Source organism: Eriocheir sinensis, chromosome 5 (assembly GCF_024679095.1).
Source record: "Eriocheir sinensis breed Jianghai 21 chromosome 5, ASM2467909v1, whole genome shotgun sequence".
Lineage (NCBI taxonomy): Eukaryota > Metazoa > Arthropoda > Malacostraca > Decapoda > Varunidae > Eriocheir > Eriocheir sinensis.
In genome coordinates, this window is record NC_066513.1 from 10,258,373 (window position 1) to 10,274,882 (window position 16,510).

The window sequence follows — 16,510 nt, forward strand, 5'->3', positions numbered from 1 at the left end:
AGTGGTGGTATGCATGTGCTGGTCAAACATGATGTCACTGGATGTGGCCTTCTTTGCCCTGCGCATTTGCTCTGCTGCCTTTGTGGAGATAGTGCTGTAGCCATCAAACACAGTGGTAATGCCAGCCCCATAGTGCTTAAGGACATAGGAAATGTAGCCCTGACACACACTTCCATAGGTAGATCGCTGTGGCCAAACTACAGAGTGCAGCAAGTAGCCGCCATCCACTACAAACTGACAGTTGTTTGGAAGGCTGTGTTGCATCGGAGCAAATGACTTGAGGACAGTACCCAGAGCACTCTTGGCTGGTTTCCGCATAGCACCATCTTGAAAGAGGGATGGGGGCTTTGGAGCAAGCTCATATGACATGTACTTCTCCATGTCAGAACTTGTCTTCAAGATGCAAGTGATGCGGTTAAAGAATATAGTGGGATTTACCACTGTATTCTGCCCCCTGACATTGATGCTGTTCTTGTCTCCCATGGTCTTCACTTTGTCAGTGCGATGCAGGGTGATGTCTGTGAAGCATTTCCCTGTTATCTTAGATGCTGCAGTAAGACCAATCTGCACTGCATTGTCACAATTGACAGATGCATGAGCCACAACACCTGTGGCAATGGATACCAACCGATCAGCTTGGTAGCCTGCAAATGGTGGATGGGCCTTTAGCCACTGGAGAAAGACATTATAGTCGTTCTTGTCTTTGACCTGAGAGGATGAGCGGAGATCCTTGTGCTGCTCAGATGGCATGGTGTGAACACCTGTGTACTTTTCTAGGGCATCACACACAGGCATGCAGCGAGGCAGAATTACTTGTTACAACATGTGTGAATGCACTTGTAACTCAAAAACATGACACGGGCTCAATTTATCACACATACACTGACATAAATTAATTCCTTGGGTCTGAAAACCTATATTTTCATACTTCATTTGTGTTTCTATCTTGATTGAGACCTGAGATATAACAAAATATGATACCGATGGCCATTTTGGACGCCATCTTGAATTTCTCAAAACCCTCGCGGCGAATTCTTGGGGACTTTTAGTATGTTATTAGGGAAGGTCTCCTGAGCACCTTCTGAAAATTCCAGCTTGTTACTAATTTGTTCCGGGTTGAAGCCATATTTGAGCTAATGCTCCTGGACTATACTGACAGTAATGATTTAACGGGAGTGCACTGGAAAGCAACAATGGTCAAGGAGTGGTTTTGCCGCAGGGGAATTGGGAAATATTGAGAAGCGTTGCAGTGCATGGTTTGCCGAGAATCAGGACCAATGTGTGTAATGCGGGGATCTTCAAAATACGTGATTCACATTTCCGAAACACACAAAAAAATAATATAGCTCAGCAAGAATGAGATAAACCTACCGATGCCGGTGCCTGAACCCGCGGCCGGCCAGACATGAAGCCAGATTTTTACCCAGTTGGTTAACAGGCTTCCCACAGCAAAATGGCTTTTGAGGGTCTTTTCACACCAGGCGGGTCACTACATATAGGGCTCAGTCAAGAATTCTGGGTATGTGCCCAGCATTTGGAAAGTAGCTAATGTGACGCCAACTTTCAAAGAGGGACAGGTCAGCTTCTTTTAACTAGCGCCCAATTAGCTTAACATTGGTTACAGGCAAGATGATGGAGTCGATAATAGCCAGGACCATTTGGGATCATCTAGAGAAATATAGCTTAATTCACGACTCGCAGCATGGGTTCACAAATGGTACGCCATACCTTACCAATCCCTTGTCTTTCTACAATAAAGTAACTGAGGCAGTAGATAGATATGAAAACTATCATGTAATATATCTTGAGTTTAGTGGTTTGACAAAGTTCCTCAGCACCGACTATTAAATTGCAGGTTCAAGGAGTAGACGGGAATGTTTTGACTGGATCAGGGCGTGGCTTAGCAATAGGAAGCAAAGAGTGCATTTCAATGTTTTTTTTTTTTTTTTACATCACAGCCTATAGCGTCTGTAGGCTTTAGGGGCCTAGCTGGTGGTCGGCCCAAACCCGTCATGGCGCAGGCAATTTTTTTTTTTAGTGGCGCCAGTTATGCTTGGCTCATGCTGCCCCCCGGAACTCATTCTTGATTCACTAGACGGTTTCTTCTGGAGTCCGGGTTGATGGGTGGTCTTCAGGACAGCATGTGGGTAGTCTTAGACCACTCGACGGTGACTGAAAAATCCCAGGTGGTAGTGTGGGGATTCGAATCGACGTTGTCCATGGCGTGATGAATGCTGGCCCAGCACGCTAACCACTCAGCCACCGCCTACCCTGACTGGGGCTGTGTTACGATTGGGGTCCCACAAGGTTTGGTATTGGGTCCATTGCTGTTCATCATTTATATCAATGATGTAGATACAGGAATTAGTAGTGGTCAGTAAGTTTACTGATGATATCAAGATAGGTAGAGTAATTGAGTTGGATCAGAACACTAATGTTCTCCAGGATAAACTAAACAGATTGTACGATTGGGCGGAAAGTGGCAGATGGAGTTCAACGTCTGGGAAGTGCAGTATTCTTGGTGTAGGTAGGAACAACCTCTCACATAATTATTGCATAAATGAAACTTCCATAAACAGGTCTAGGTGAGAGAGGAATTTAGGGGTCTTAGTGTGCTCTGATCCTTGTTCAGGGACACACTGCATTCAAGCTAGAAACCAAGCTAACCTGGTACAGAGATCCATTTCAAGAAGTGTGCCTGAGTTATCCTCAAGCTATATTTAGGTTTAGTTATACTTCGCCTTCATTATGCGGTTCAGTTCTGGTCACCTTAAAGGCCCAGTCACACTGAGTTTGCGACCTAATGATGACCTCCCGCGACCTGCAGGTCGCGGGAGATTTCACATGGTCGTGTGTGCGATCGTCATGTGTCTCCGTCCGCCGTGCGACCGAAAAGGTCGGATGGAGGTATTTGGTGCTCCATCAAAAACCTCAAGCCGACCTTTCAGGTCTCTCCCCGTCGTGAAAAGGTTGCCGTTCGATGGCCGAATGGGCTGCGTCTGGACCGAAAGCGGACTGCCACCGGTGGCCGACAGATGACGGTTAACTGGTGAACAGCTACCGGATAGCGAGCAGACGCCGTCTGGTTGCTGTCAGCTAGTAGGTCGTCGCCGATGTTCTGCGTTTACTTTGCATATGTCATTAGCCGTTGTCGGCCTTTTATAGGCCTACCGCCATCTTGCAGACTCCTTACGTTCTCATGTTCTTATGTTCTTAAAGAACTAATGCATTTTTGAGAAGAGACAAAGATAGGTATGGCAGGAGTCTTGGTAAGGACGTCGAGGGCCATTTCAGTGCAAATGACCTCTGACCTGCCTACTGAGCCCTGAAGATGCTCTGCTTTGGGCCTCTCTCTCAAGCAAGTACTATCCGCACATAAGCGGTTGTTTCGTCAAAGACATTGATGAGTAGAGAGCTCTTTCGACTGAGTACTTTGAGCAGCTGTTCACGTCAGATGCTTAGATTGAGCAGCCCCTAACCAGTAGGTAACTGTTGATCCACCCATTGGCAAAAGCCCACTCTCTCTCTCTCTCTCTCTCTCTGGAGATGATCTGAGGGGCTGTGGCAAGGTTTGGGGCTGGAAAAGCAACTGGTGCTTGTAACATCATTATGAAATTCATCAAAGCTGGAGGTGAGTCCATGCATGATCCGCAAATTGCATGCGGTCTTGATTGCCGTATGGCAATCTGGTACTATACATCTTGATTGGAAGAGGGTTCTGGTTGTCCCTATCTGGAAAGGGAAAAGGGACCGTCAGTAATGTAACAATTACGTACAGTGGTATTTCACTGGTCAGTGTCAAGCATTACTGAAGCTGAAGAGGCTTGAGCAGTCTGGGTTTACGTCTAGTAAGTCAATAACTGACCGTTTCGCAGTGCTTCGTGAACTGGTGGAGTGTTAACGTGAGCTCCGACAAGGGATGCTTGCAGCCCAAGTCGATCTCAAGAAGGCGTTTAATTCAATCCTTCGTAAAGCACTCTCCGGCAACTTTGTGGGATTCCTGCAACGATCATTACTCTATTAATGGTCTATATTTTGAGACAGAGTGTGCTGTGAAATGTATGCTGGAGAGGGGCGTATCCAACTTTTTTTTCCTGAAAACACGAGTGAGGCTGGGGTGTCTCTTTCCCCTATCACTTTCAACACCTATATGGACTGAGTATTAGGCAGAGTTGTGGAGCAAAGTCATTGTGGAGCATCTGTTGGCAATGCCAAGGTCATTGATCTGGCTTTGCCGATGATGCAGTTACCTTCTTCGAGTCGAAGGATGCTCTGTTGATGGGTCTACAGTCCCTACATGATAAGGCAAAGCCTTTGGAAATGCAGGTCTCCTTTACTATTACTGAGATGCAGGTGTTTGGAGGTTCACTGGATGAAAAGTGCAGTGTTTATGCATGTGTCAAGAACATTGATATCATGGAAAATTCATCCTACTTCTGTAGCTCAATGAGAACACTTCAACAATACAAAGCGCCCCTGACGTATGCCGTTAGTAAGGTCAGAGGAGCTATCAGCACGATCGTAAAGCTAAATGATAGAATGGGATGCAATCTTGTGGCAGAGCTGGTTGTAAATATAAGATGCACATTAACAATGCTGGCAAGCACGTGAGTGGTAGGTAATTTTAGGAACTGAAAATTACAGTTCAGCTTATATTGAGTCATGATTATTCAATGTCGACAAAAGATAAGTAAAAAAGGTAAAGTTTGGGATACATAGTTAAGGCTGGGCAGGCATCAGTAACAGTACCAGTACTAAAAGAACCTCGTTAACGGTACTGCTACCAGCCATGAGCCCCAGCTTCAGGCTTGTCAGTACTGGTACCGGTGCCTGAGTATTGGTACTCACAATATCAACATTAACGGAACCTGCCCAGTCCTACTGCGTGTGGCCTCGATGGTCATCTCCGCCTCTTTGGCCCTTCAGCCTGCAGTGGGTAAGAACTCATCGCCCCGGGGCACCGGGCCAGCGTAACATATGGGTCGCCAAAGTTTGTTCCCCTTGTTTACCCAGGTACCCATTAATCGACCAGCCCAAAAAGGGCTACGCACTGACTACCTGTGCCGGGATTCGAACCTGGGCCCAAAGATCTATTGTAAGGCATTAGTATATATAATAAAATGAAGATATATATGTAAGGAATGTACGTGTCGAAACACTAGCTATATATGGCACCACCGGATGTTTAAGATGAGCTAGGTTGTTGTTAACCTTGAAAGAGAGTGGCGCCACATCTTGAATGTGCTGCAGTGGACACCGGCTGATTCGAGGTTATCACCGACGAGAGCCAGGACTCGCGACGATGAAGGCAGAACAAGACGGGCGAGGGGGACAGCAAGACGTGTGCCTTGCAGCGTGTCGACTTTTAAAGGCGTCTCCTCAAACTCATTGTAAATATGTTTAAGACTGTATAATATAGTTACAAACTTACAACACGTTTTATAGCCAGAGAGAGAGAGAGAGAGAGAGAGAGAGAGAGAGAGAGAGAGAGAGAGAGAGAGAAGATGGAAGTTAAGGCAATCCACTCGATCAGCCATATCTACATAACTTTCGATACACGCCTCATGGTAAGGCCTTTTGTTACTTCACTAACCTCAATCAACTCTGATGCGCAAGTAACTGTGACTCCAGCCCAGGCAGCGAAGTAATAGTGTGAGCCATTAACAAACAATAACCGTGTTACCCTAAACAGACATATAAACTAGCTACGAAAAAGAGCTAACATAAATAGTGGCATGCGTGTAACGAACCAGCCCGAAGTCTCTCTAATATATAACTGAACATTGTGTGGGAGCAGTGAGGCGGACTCTGCAACTGCTATCAAAACGCTGACATAGATACGGTTTTAGTAAATACACCACTTTTACCAATATTTTAGGTGAATTGCTTTTATTTTCACGTGTTTAGGCGTGTGGAGCCTTATCTAATTTTCATTTTCAGCTGTTGAGTTTTTTCCTCTGCTGTGTGGATGTTTAATATTTATCCTGAACTGTAACATTGTTAAGCATTAAGCATATTCATTCATTTTGTTTTATATTTTGTGTGTGTTTCTTGCACAATGGATAAAAGGTGCAAAGACAACTCTTTTTGACTTTCCACTACTCACTTCTTCTTTTTTTCCCCTTTTTCATGCCCTTTAGAAGCATCGGTGGCGAGTGAGAATACACTTAGCATTGAAATACCATTTCCTTAATTAATTTTATCAACGGTAATTCTTTTTTATTTATGCTCTCCTTATACCTTCTTGCACCCCATGAATGCAACATTTTACTAGTAACTCTTTTAATTGCAGGAAACACTGACATGGGGTTACAAGCTCAAACCGATAACTATCAACTGACAGATGGAGCGGACAGTGACACCAAGGATGACGACCATAGTGCGGTGCCTTCTTCTGAGCCACCGCGAGGTACTTACATAAATACTAACCACACAATTACTACTTCTGCCGACTTCTCCGGCAGTTAGGGCTTTCTCGAGCAATGAAGCTGATTACATAGCTAGAGATTTCATTTTGCAATGCGAGGATGTCATGAACAATTCATTCGTGTCAAATCCGGGAGATAAAATCTCCTTCATTGGATCCCGATTCAAACCAGGATCGGGGATGCGGCTCTCATGAACGCGAGCGCGTTCACAAAACCACAAGAAAAAAAAATTATGCCGCGTTTCGGGCACATTTTCTTGAAACGTTTGGGGAAGATGTGAGACACAGCCTCGTAAAGGGAGTAAATTTAACTGTGGACACTTTGCTATCAAATGCGGGAGGTAAAGCCCTTTTTGACGAGCAAGTGGACGCCAATCGGCTGTCTACTGATTTGATCTCGTATTTGAAACTAGGTGACTGGACAGATGGATAAAATATATATCTAGCAAAAACTAGTAAATTTCTAGAATTCTTCATATTCATGGCTGTCCTGAAAGGTCAGTGTCGAAAGAGTTCCTAATCTCTTGCATTCAGCCCCAATGACGAACTACACGATTTCGGGCTTAAATTCAAGACCAAAACTGAAGAGAAAGAAGGTGCAGCGCATCCCGCTGTAGCTGTAATCGAGCTGAAAAATGTTAATGGTAGCGCTTCTACCTCATCTGTAGTTGCCTCCGCCACCGAAGAGCCTAAGTTCAACTGTTTCTACTGTCAACGAGACGGTCATACAGTAGACTATTGTAGAGAACCCCAGCGAGATCGGAAGGGACAGAGTGCAAATGGGGACACGCATAAGTCCGGAAACGCTGCTCCTAAGAAGACGCCATCCGCATCCTCAAGTCGTGCCGCGGGTAACAACACTGGCAAACACTGTGATATTCACGGTACTAATAGTCATGCCACTGATAAGTGCTTCTCTGTGACCAAATTTAAGAAGCAGCGGGCAGGCAGGCACGAAAAGGGTTCGCATTCTTGGGAAGCTCAGCACGCTCCCAAAACCGACCTGGGGCAGGAACTCAGGCATCGAAAGAGAATGAGACTGCGATTGGGCAAAACGATAGTACTTTGCTAGAATCTGTGGTGGCCGCGTGCAGTCTGCCTAGCATTATTGCACTTACAGTAAAATTTGGGGAGGCGGTGGCTGACCGGATAGCGAGACGGCCCAGCGTTCAGGAGGACGTGAGTTCAATCCCCGAACGGTGCCACCAAGCTGGAATTTTTTAGCCACTGCCGAGTGGCTTAAAACTATCCACATGCTGTCCAGAAGACCACCTATCAACCCGGACTCTAGATTCTAGGATTAAAGATGAGCTCCGGGAGGGCAGTATGAGCCAACGCAAGATGGCGCCACTATAAACACTTGTAATGTGTATATTATAACATAATGTGAATGTGTGAATGTATGTCGTATCGCCATGGCCCAGTGGCGCCAGGACGTTACACACAGAAGCTACGTTGTGCTTAGGAGGTGCTCCTTGCCGTGGGAACGGTGTTGATCCAGCAAGCATGCTGCCCGCTGGCCGCTCCTGTACCAAGAGAAGCCGGAAGAACATAGCGGGCGGCGGGCGAGAGCAGAGTACTGCTCGGAGATGTGCGCGACTCTTGTGCGTGACTCCTCCACACTGTTATAAGACTGTGAATATAGTTAAAAAGCCACAACTGTTTTAATTACATGAGAGAGAGAGTAAATTAAGTGAACTCAAAGTGAACTTATAACGGCTACCGCTCGGCCAACACATAACACACATCACTTAACTAAAAGGCTATTGTGTTGTCTCACGACTTCTGTCAACTGGAGAAAGCAGGCAACGATTAACACACTCGCCTGCGCCAGAACGGGCTGGGCTGACCATCAGGCCCCACCTGGAAGAAGCCTTGGACCGACCATAAGGAATCCAGGATCCACCAGGAAGAAGCCTACCGCCGCAATAGGCCAAGACGTAAAAAAAAAAAAAAAAAAAAAAAAAAAAAAGGGTCCTTTGAAAGCTTCTTTTGCCGTCGACACCAGCGCTACGGGCCATCAGTCGTCAAAAGAAACGTACATGGCTTTAAAACGCGCGTCGCGTGGAGGTCGCTGGCGCCTTCGACCCTCTGACCTGTACACCATTGTGGTGTCACCAGCGATAGTCTTATTATCTTTGATGTTGTTTGTTCGTTTACCCGTGAGTTTAGGCAAAAACACTCCTATCATACGTTTGGATTTTTACGTGGCGTCAAACTTTTCACTGCCTTCTGACGGTCTCTTAGGGTTGTCGTCACTAAGGTCCAACCGCATGGTAGTTGCTCTAGAATCTAGATATTAATACAGTAAAGTTTCAAGGGAGATCATTTAAGGCCATGGATAAACCTGTGCGCCTTGTTTCTCCCTGCATGGGAAAGACCCAGCAAGGGACGGGAAGGTTTTTTGTTTTTTTTCTGAGCAAGCAGTACCTACCGTTCCGGCTTTTTCCACGGTGTCAGTGCCTTCCAGTAACACGACACCACTTCAAGAAAATCCAACAAAGCCAACTTACCTTTCCGGGTTAGGAACCTCACCGGTCGACTCGCGCAATGGTTCCTGACCATCCAGGACTGGCTGTGGGAGAGCATGACTTAGTGAGGGAGTGATAGAATGAGTCAGTGAGTGAGGAAGGGAAGAAAAAAAGTGCAAATGAGTGACAACATGCTACTGTCTGAAGAACTACAGTATTACTGAGCTCTACGGGGAAGGTGACTGACTGGCTGAGGGAGTGAATGAGTTAGAGAGGAAGTGATAGAATGAGTCAGTGAGTGGATAAGTGAGTGAATAATTGAAGAAGGGAAGGAGAAAAGTGCAAATGAGTGACATATTACTGTCTGAAGAACCATTACCGAGTTCTGTGGGGAGGGTGACTGACTGGCTGGCTGTCAATAATTATTCTAGTTATGTGCCAGTCAATAATTATTCTAGTTATGTAACGCCAATTCTCAAAGAGGGGGACAGGTCAGCTACTTTTAACTAGCGTCCTAATAGCTTAACATCGGCTACAACAAGACGATGGAGTCGATAATAGCCAGAAGCATTCGAGATCATCTAGAGAAACATAACTTATTCATGACTCGCAGCATGGGTTCACGAAAGGTACGTCATACCTCACAAATCTTTTGTCCTTCTAAAATATAGTAATTGAGGCGATAGATAGAGATGAAACCTGTCATGTAATATATCTTGATTTTAGTAAAGTTTTTGACAAAGTTCCTCACCACCGACTGTTGCTTGAATTACAGGCTCAGATAGTAGACGGGAACGTATTGAACTGGGTCAGGGCGTGGCTTAGAAATTGGAAGTAAAGAGTGCAAATCAATGGTAAAATATATGACTGGGGCTGTTACGAGTGGGGTCCCACAAGGTTTGGTATTTGGTCCACTGTTGTTTATCATTTATATCAGTGATTTAAATACAGGAATTAGTAGTGATGTCAGTAAGTTTGCTGATGATTCCAAGATTGGTTAAGTAAATGAATCAGATCAGGACACTAGTGTTCTCCAGGATGAACTAAACAGATGGTACGATTGAGAGGGGAATGGCAGATGGAGTTCAGTGTCTGTAAGCGCAGTATTCTGAGCGTAGGTAGGAACAACACCTCACTTTTTTTTACAGCAAAGGAGACAGCACAAGGACACACACAAAAAGGAATCAATTATAAAAAAAAAAAAAACGCTACTCGCTGCTCCTGTAAAGAATCCGAAGAGGTGTCCTGATACCTTCCTCTTGAATGAGTTCAAGTCGTAGGCAGGAGGAAATACAGATGAAGGAAGATCGTTCCAGAGATTACCAGCGTGAGGGATGAAAGAGTAAAGATGCTGATTAACTCGTGCGTAAGGGATTTGGACAGTAAAGGGATGAGCTTGAGTAGAAAGTCATGTGCGGCGGGACCGCATGAGGGGGGGAGGCATGCAGTTGTTATAGTAGGATATCAATGTATTATTATTATTTAATATCACCACGAATTAGGCATACAATTGTCAATGGAAAAACCCACGACAGATAGATCACGCCACCTTATAGGAATGTCGTCCGTCAGTGTTTACCGTCTCAGTTTTGTATACTTCGCACTCCGATGGTGCGTGGAGGTCACCTTGACATACGTGACCAATTGTAACAATTATTTTCCAACCTGTAACTCGCCACTCCTTCACGAGAGTCCGACTGACACACAACGACAGTCGCTCTCGCTCCGTCGCTTCTTGTACATAAAGGCTACGAATATAATTCGCCTTAAGGAAGCTGAAGTCTTAATCAACACCCTTTAAACGCCCCCCGACAAGCCCGTTACATTTGGTGGCAGCGGTCACCCCGCGCCTGTGCCTTCGCTACCTCGTTCTCCTCCAAGCCACGAGAACTCACCAACAAACTCCGGGGACAGGCGTACAAGGGAAGAAGGAGTCAACGCACCTGCCGTCCGCGGCAACGCACCTGCCGTCCGCGGCAACGCACCAGCCGTCCGCGGCATCTCACAAGGCGCCCGCTACGTGCAACTCACAAGGCGCCAGCTACAAGCATCTTACAAGTCGCCACCTACGTGCAACTCACAAGGCGCCATCTACAAGCCTCGAGCACACCAGCTACAAGCATCTCACAAGTCGCCACCTACGTGCAACTCACAAGGCGCCATCTACAAGCCTCGAGCACACCAGCTACAAGCAACTCTACAGGCGTCCAGCCTACAAGCCTCGAGCACACCAGCTTCAAGCAACTCTACAGACGTCAAGCCTACAAGCCCCGAGCACCCACAGGCCTACGCAGCCGAAAGCGAGGGCCACAATCTACAAGCCGCTCCCCCGCTTCAAGCCAGCACTGCTACGAACCCTGCAAGCCACTCCACGATACAGCAGAAGTATTCACACCAGCAACGAGGAGGCACGCCCCGCTGACCTTGGGACACCCCGCATGCCCCTCGCTCCACAGCTGGCGGCACCACCGCCGCTGCCGGGAGCATCGGCCTAAACCTCTTCCGGCAACCAGTCAGCAAGGGTACCCGCGGCCATCTCCCGGTGACTGCAAGCTGTTCCCACTACCGTTTCTTGCAAGGCGTCTTCTCAAGAGGTTACACACCCAAGTCGTCTTATCTGCCGCCGCCGCCCATCTCTTACTATAACAAGGACGACGCGGCCATCATTCGTCTGGCGGCAGTGTACCGGCTCCCAGCCGCGCATTCGCGGCCGCTCAAATTGCTGGGTCAGCAGTTTTTCAACCTCCATTGCGAGTCCTCCGATGTCAGCCCATCCCTCACCTCTCACCGCCGCTGTGGCCGCGGCCGAGGTTTCCTGACGCGCCTACAACGACTGCACGTCACCCAGGGCATCACAAGCCGTCGCCCTCTCCACTACATCAGCTGATTAATCTTGGTATTTGTGGATATTCCCTTCTTGTCCAAATATGCCGACTCGGCTTATTTTCATTATTAGTATTTTTTTATTTCTGTGTTCCTAACGCTGTTAATCAGTCATAATTGTGAGAGTAACGTTCATTCGCATACGATATTGATTCTTTCTTATTGTTTGCTAGCGAGTCTATTGAGTATAGTGTGAGTTCCCTGATCAAAGTTAATCTTCATCAGTGTGCCCTGCCTCCGTTTTCTTTTCACCGCTCGAGAGAAAACGTGAGCTTCAATGGTATACTCACTTACCATACCACTTTGTTTATATAGTTATTCTTTCAATATCCCCATCTCATTTGGGCATTCCATTATAACCTTAACTTCTATTACGTCTAAACAGGCACCTTGCTAGCCATTCTTTCTTGCCTTTTTAGGGTTTTCAACGCAAACTATTCATTCATACACGTTCCGTTTGTTGGTTCATATTTACAGCTATCAGCATATGCTCCTATTTTGTAAATGATTTACGCCATTATATGAACAAAGACACTCTCGCTAAACTAGGCGACACCTTTAAACAGTTGGCTCGTCCTTCAAGTGAGGAGGAATTGGAGCAAGGTGCAAACTCCGGTGATTTATATGTGGTGAATTTGCGATCGGGGGCTACGTACTCTTCCCTCCCAAGGGGTAGCGCCCCTTCACCTTCGGGTTCGTCTGATTACTTAACCCCCACTCGGCCGATCACAATGCCTGTCGATCCACCTCCCCCCCCTCCTCCCGGGGCCCCACACCACTTCCCCCCGCCCCCGATTCGGGTCATTCCATCTCACGCCAGTATTCGACAATTCTCGGGAGGCGAGACCAATTTTTCGGCGCGACAGTTTTTAGATTTGTGTGAATCTGCCATCGTAAATTCCTCTATTACGGAAGATCATGATAAAATCGCTTTCATTCGGTCACGGTTACTTCCAGGCTCTCGGGCACTGAATTTGATGCAGTCCTCAGCGTTCGCTTCGGGGGACATTGGTGTAAACTATGAGGTTTTTAAAGGGAATTTCATAAAATCTTCGGGGCGGGAGTAAACCAAGCATCGTTAGACAGATGGCACACGGTTGAGTCCTCCAAAAATTCCTCAACAAAGCCGATTTGGGACGCCATGATTGAGGCAAATCAGCTGGCGGTTGACTGTGTCAAGAGCCTAGAAGACGCGCTCTGGCTTCCAGGGGGTTGTATGCAAAAGCACCAGGTGAAGACAGCTTTCGAGTTGTTTTTTTACTTATTTCATATTTCAGAGAAGAACCGCCGTTCTGCCCTCCCTTTGGCCTTCAAACCGAGCGGGAATTTGGTTGACTTCGTCTCAGAGTTAGAAGTCAAGGTTCAGGAACACCCTCACCATCAACCCCTCGCAACGGCAGCAGCATTGCAAGCACAAAGTAAGGCACCTCTCACATGTAGTTTTTGCAAACAATCAGGACATTCTGAACATTCTTGTTTCGCGAAACGTAGGGAATCAACACATTCAAGACGGGGCTCAGATAGGAGGTCAGGAGGTTACAGGGGCGGGCATCATTCATCACACAGGAACCCTAGGCCAAACCATCAGCGGAAGGCTGCCTTTTGCCATATCCACGGGAATTGTTTTCATGATTCAGACAGTTGTTCTGCAATACAAAAGGCCAAGGAGGAACAGAAGTACAGGTCCTCAGCGGACAGTAAGCCACACTCCTCTTCTCAGAATAAAAAGACATGACTTCGTGACAGCCCCGCGGCGTACATCCAAGTGTCCCTTCAGGAAATTACTAATTGGGAGCAACTTGACTCCGTCATTGCCGCCTTGGGACGGACAAGCATAATTGCCCTCCCTTGCAAGGTGGGCAAGATTTCACTCACCTTAGCGGTTGACACAGGTGCCACAGTCAATGTCATCTCCGACTCCGCTTACAGGTCTCTGACACGACAGGCGAGTGGGGAAATTTGGCCGCTCCAAGAGAACGACCTGAATGTGGTAGGCGTGACGGGCACCACTTTGGGAATCCTTGGGCGAGTACCACTAACACTCAGCTTACATGAAAAAGTATGTCCCTTTCGAGATTTATTTTATGTCTGTAGCAGGTTTGCTTTACCTGTGGATGGGATCTTAGGATTAAACGCCATGAAAGACCTGCACATAACCATAAACCCTGAAAACAACGCGATCGTGTATCAAGGCCGACGCATACAGGGGTTGGGTAGGCGGTGGCCGAAGTGATAGCGTACTGGACCCACATTCGCCGCGTGATGGACGACGCGGGTTCGAATCCTCACGCTACCACTCGGATTTTTCAGTCACCGCCGAGTGGCTTAAAACTACCCACATGCTGTCCTGAAGACCACCCATCAACCCGGACTCTAGAGGAAGCCGTCCAAGCGAATCAAGAACGAGTTCCGGGGGGCAGCATGAGCCAATGCAAGATGGCGCCACTATAAACACTCGCCTGCGCCAGGACGGGCTGGGCCGACCATCAGGCCCCACCTGGAAGAAGCCTTGGGCCGACCATCAGGCCCCACCGGGAAGATGCCTACCGGCGCAATAGGCAACAACGTAAAAAAAAAAAAAAAAAAAAAAAAATCCATCGCCTCTGTCAACTGTAATCTCACCCTCAGAGGTGGAAAATGACCAACCCACCACAGACTCAGGGACTGCCACCGCCCAAGTGTCACCTCTTACGGTCAAACCACACGAAACCATTGCAGACTTGTGGCGGACAGTAACGGCAGTCGTAGAAGGTCCTCATATAGTTCCGGATCGTGCTGCAAAACTTGTTAAAATCCGTTTGCCTAACGCCCCTCCGACGGGCAGTGATGTGTGTATCGACGGAGTTCCTCACGTACACCGCGTGACGGTGGAGGTAACTCTTGCAACAGTCAAGGAGGGAGGTTTTGCAGAGGCATTGGTAATAAACACGTCTGGATCCCCTGTATCCTTAAAACACGGTGTTCGATTATGCCAGTGTCTAGTGTATGGGAGAAATGTCGCCCCGGAACCTGCTGAATACCCTTCAGCCCAAGTCTCAGGCATAACCTCGGCGTGTCAGGCTTCTCCCGAACAAGACACAGCTAATTTAGAGGCATTCCTAAAAGTTGCACACTATTCCGAAATTAAGTCAACCTTAGTCCAGCTTCTGGAACATTATCGGGGGGCGCTTGCTCTACCAGGCGAGCCGCTTGGAGTTACGCAGTGTGCTGAACACCACATTAAGTTAAAACCCAATACAAATCCTGTATATATCAATGCGTACAAGCTCCCCCACAGTCAGAGGGAGGTGGTGCAACAACTTATCTCTGAAATGTTAGAACAAGGTGTCATCAAAGAATCGAATTCCCCGTGGAATTCACCCTTGTTCCTGGTTCCAAAGAAAGACGGCTCTTATCGTCCTGTGATTGATTTCCGGCGTGTGAACACCGCGACCGTGGATGATCATTTTCCGCTTCCCGTTCTTCGCGATCTTCTGATGTGTCTCGGTAGAGGAAATAAAGTCTTTACGAGTCTTGATCTGGTCAGTGGCTACTGGCAACTGCCCATGGCCCCCGAGTCACGTGAAATAACGGCTTTCAGCACGCCTCATGGCCACTATGAGTGGACGAGGATGCCGTTCGGGCTCAAAGGAGCTCCCTTGACCTTCCAAAGGACAATGAACAGTGTTTTTGGTGACTTGCTGGGCAACTCTGTCTATGTGTATTTAGACGACATCATCATAGCAAGTAAAGACGTGCATGCACACATGGAAACACTAAAAGCAGTCCTACACAGACTTCAAGAGGTCGGATTAAAGCTCAAAATCACCAAATGTGAATTTTTAAAGCCTCGGATCAAGTTCTTGGGGCATGTCGTGGACGAATTCGGCATCCACACAGTGGACGACAAAATAAAGGCTATTGCCGAGTTCCCTCAGCCAACGTCTGCGGACAAGGTACGGTCTTTCTTGGGTGTCGCAGGTTATTACAGGCCTTTCCTTAAGGATTTCGCAGCACGCGCGAGTCCCCTAACCCATCTTTTAAAGAAAGACGTACCATTTCAGTGGCTCCCAGCTCAACAAACGAGTTTTGAGGATTTAAAGAAAGCGCTTACACAGGCTCCGGTCCTTGTCTTTCCGGATTTCAAGGACCCCTTTCAGCTTTGTACCGACGCTTCGACTAGTGGAGTAGGAGCCGCGCTGATGCAAACAGATAAGTCCGGCAAAAAGCATGTGATAGTGTTCGCCAGTCGAGTACTTACAGCTCCGGAAAAGAACTATTCTGTTACCCACCTAGAGGCTCTTGCCATTGTGTGGGCTCTGAAGCATTTTCGTGACATAGTGATGGGGTACAAAATTGTGGTGTATACGGACCACGCGGCCATAACTGATCTTTTCAAGGGAAAAAACCTACACGGTCGTCTGGCAAGATGGTTCTTAACGATCCAAGCATATAATCCGGAGATAAAATACATCACCGGAAAAACAAATGTGGTCGCAGATGCCTTATCTCGGAATATTCCGATAGGCGCGATTACCACCCCAGAGGTCATCCACAACTTCACTTCACCTGAGCTACACACTGCTCAGCGAGACCACCCGGTGTGGAGGAGGTTAATTTACGCCCTAGAGTCGGGAGACGAATCAAACCTTCCTGATTTGCCAGTTCCCTTTTCACAATTCTTCCTATCAGAGGACAACCTCCTTTGTAGGTCATGGCCAACCAAACCGGTACCTATAGACCAACTGGT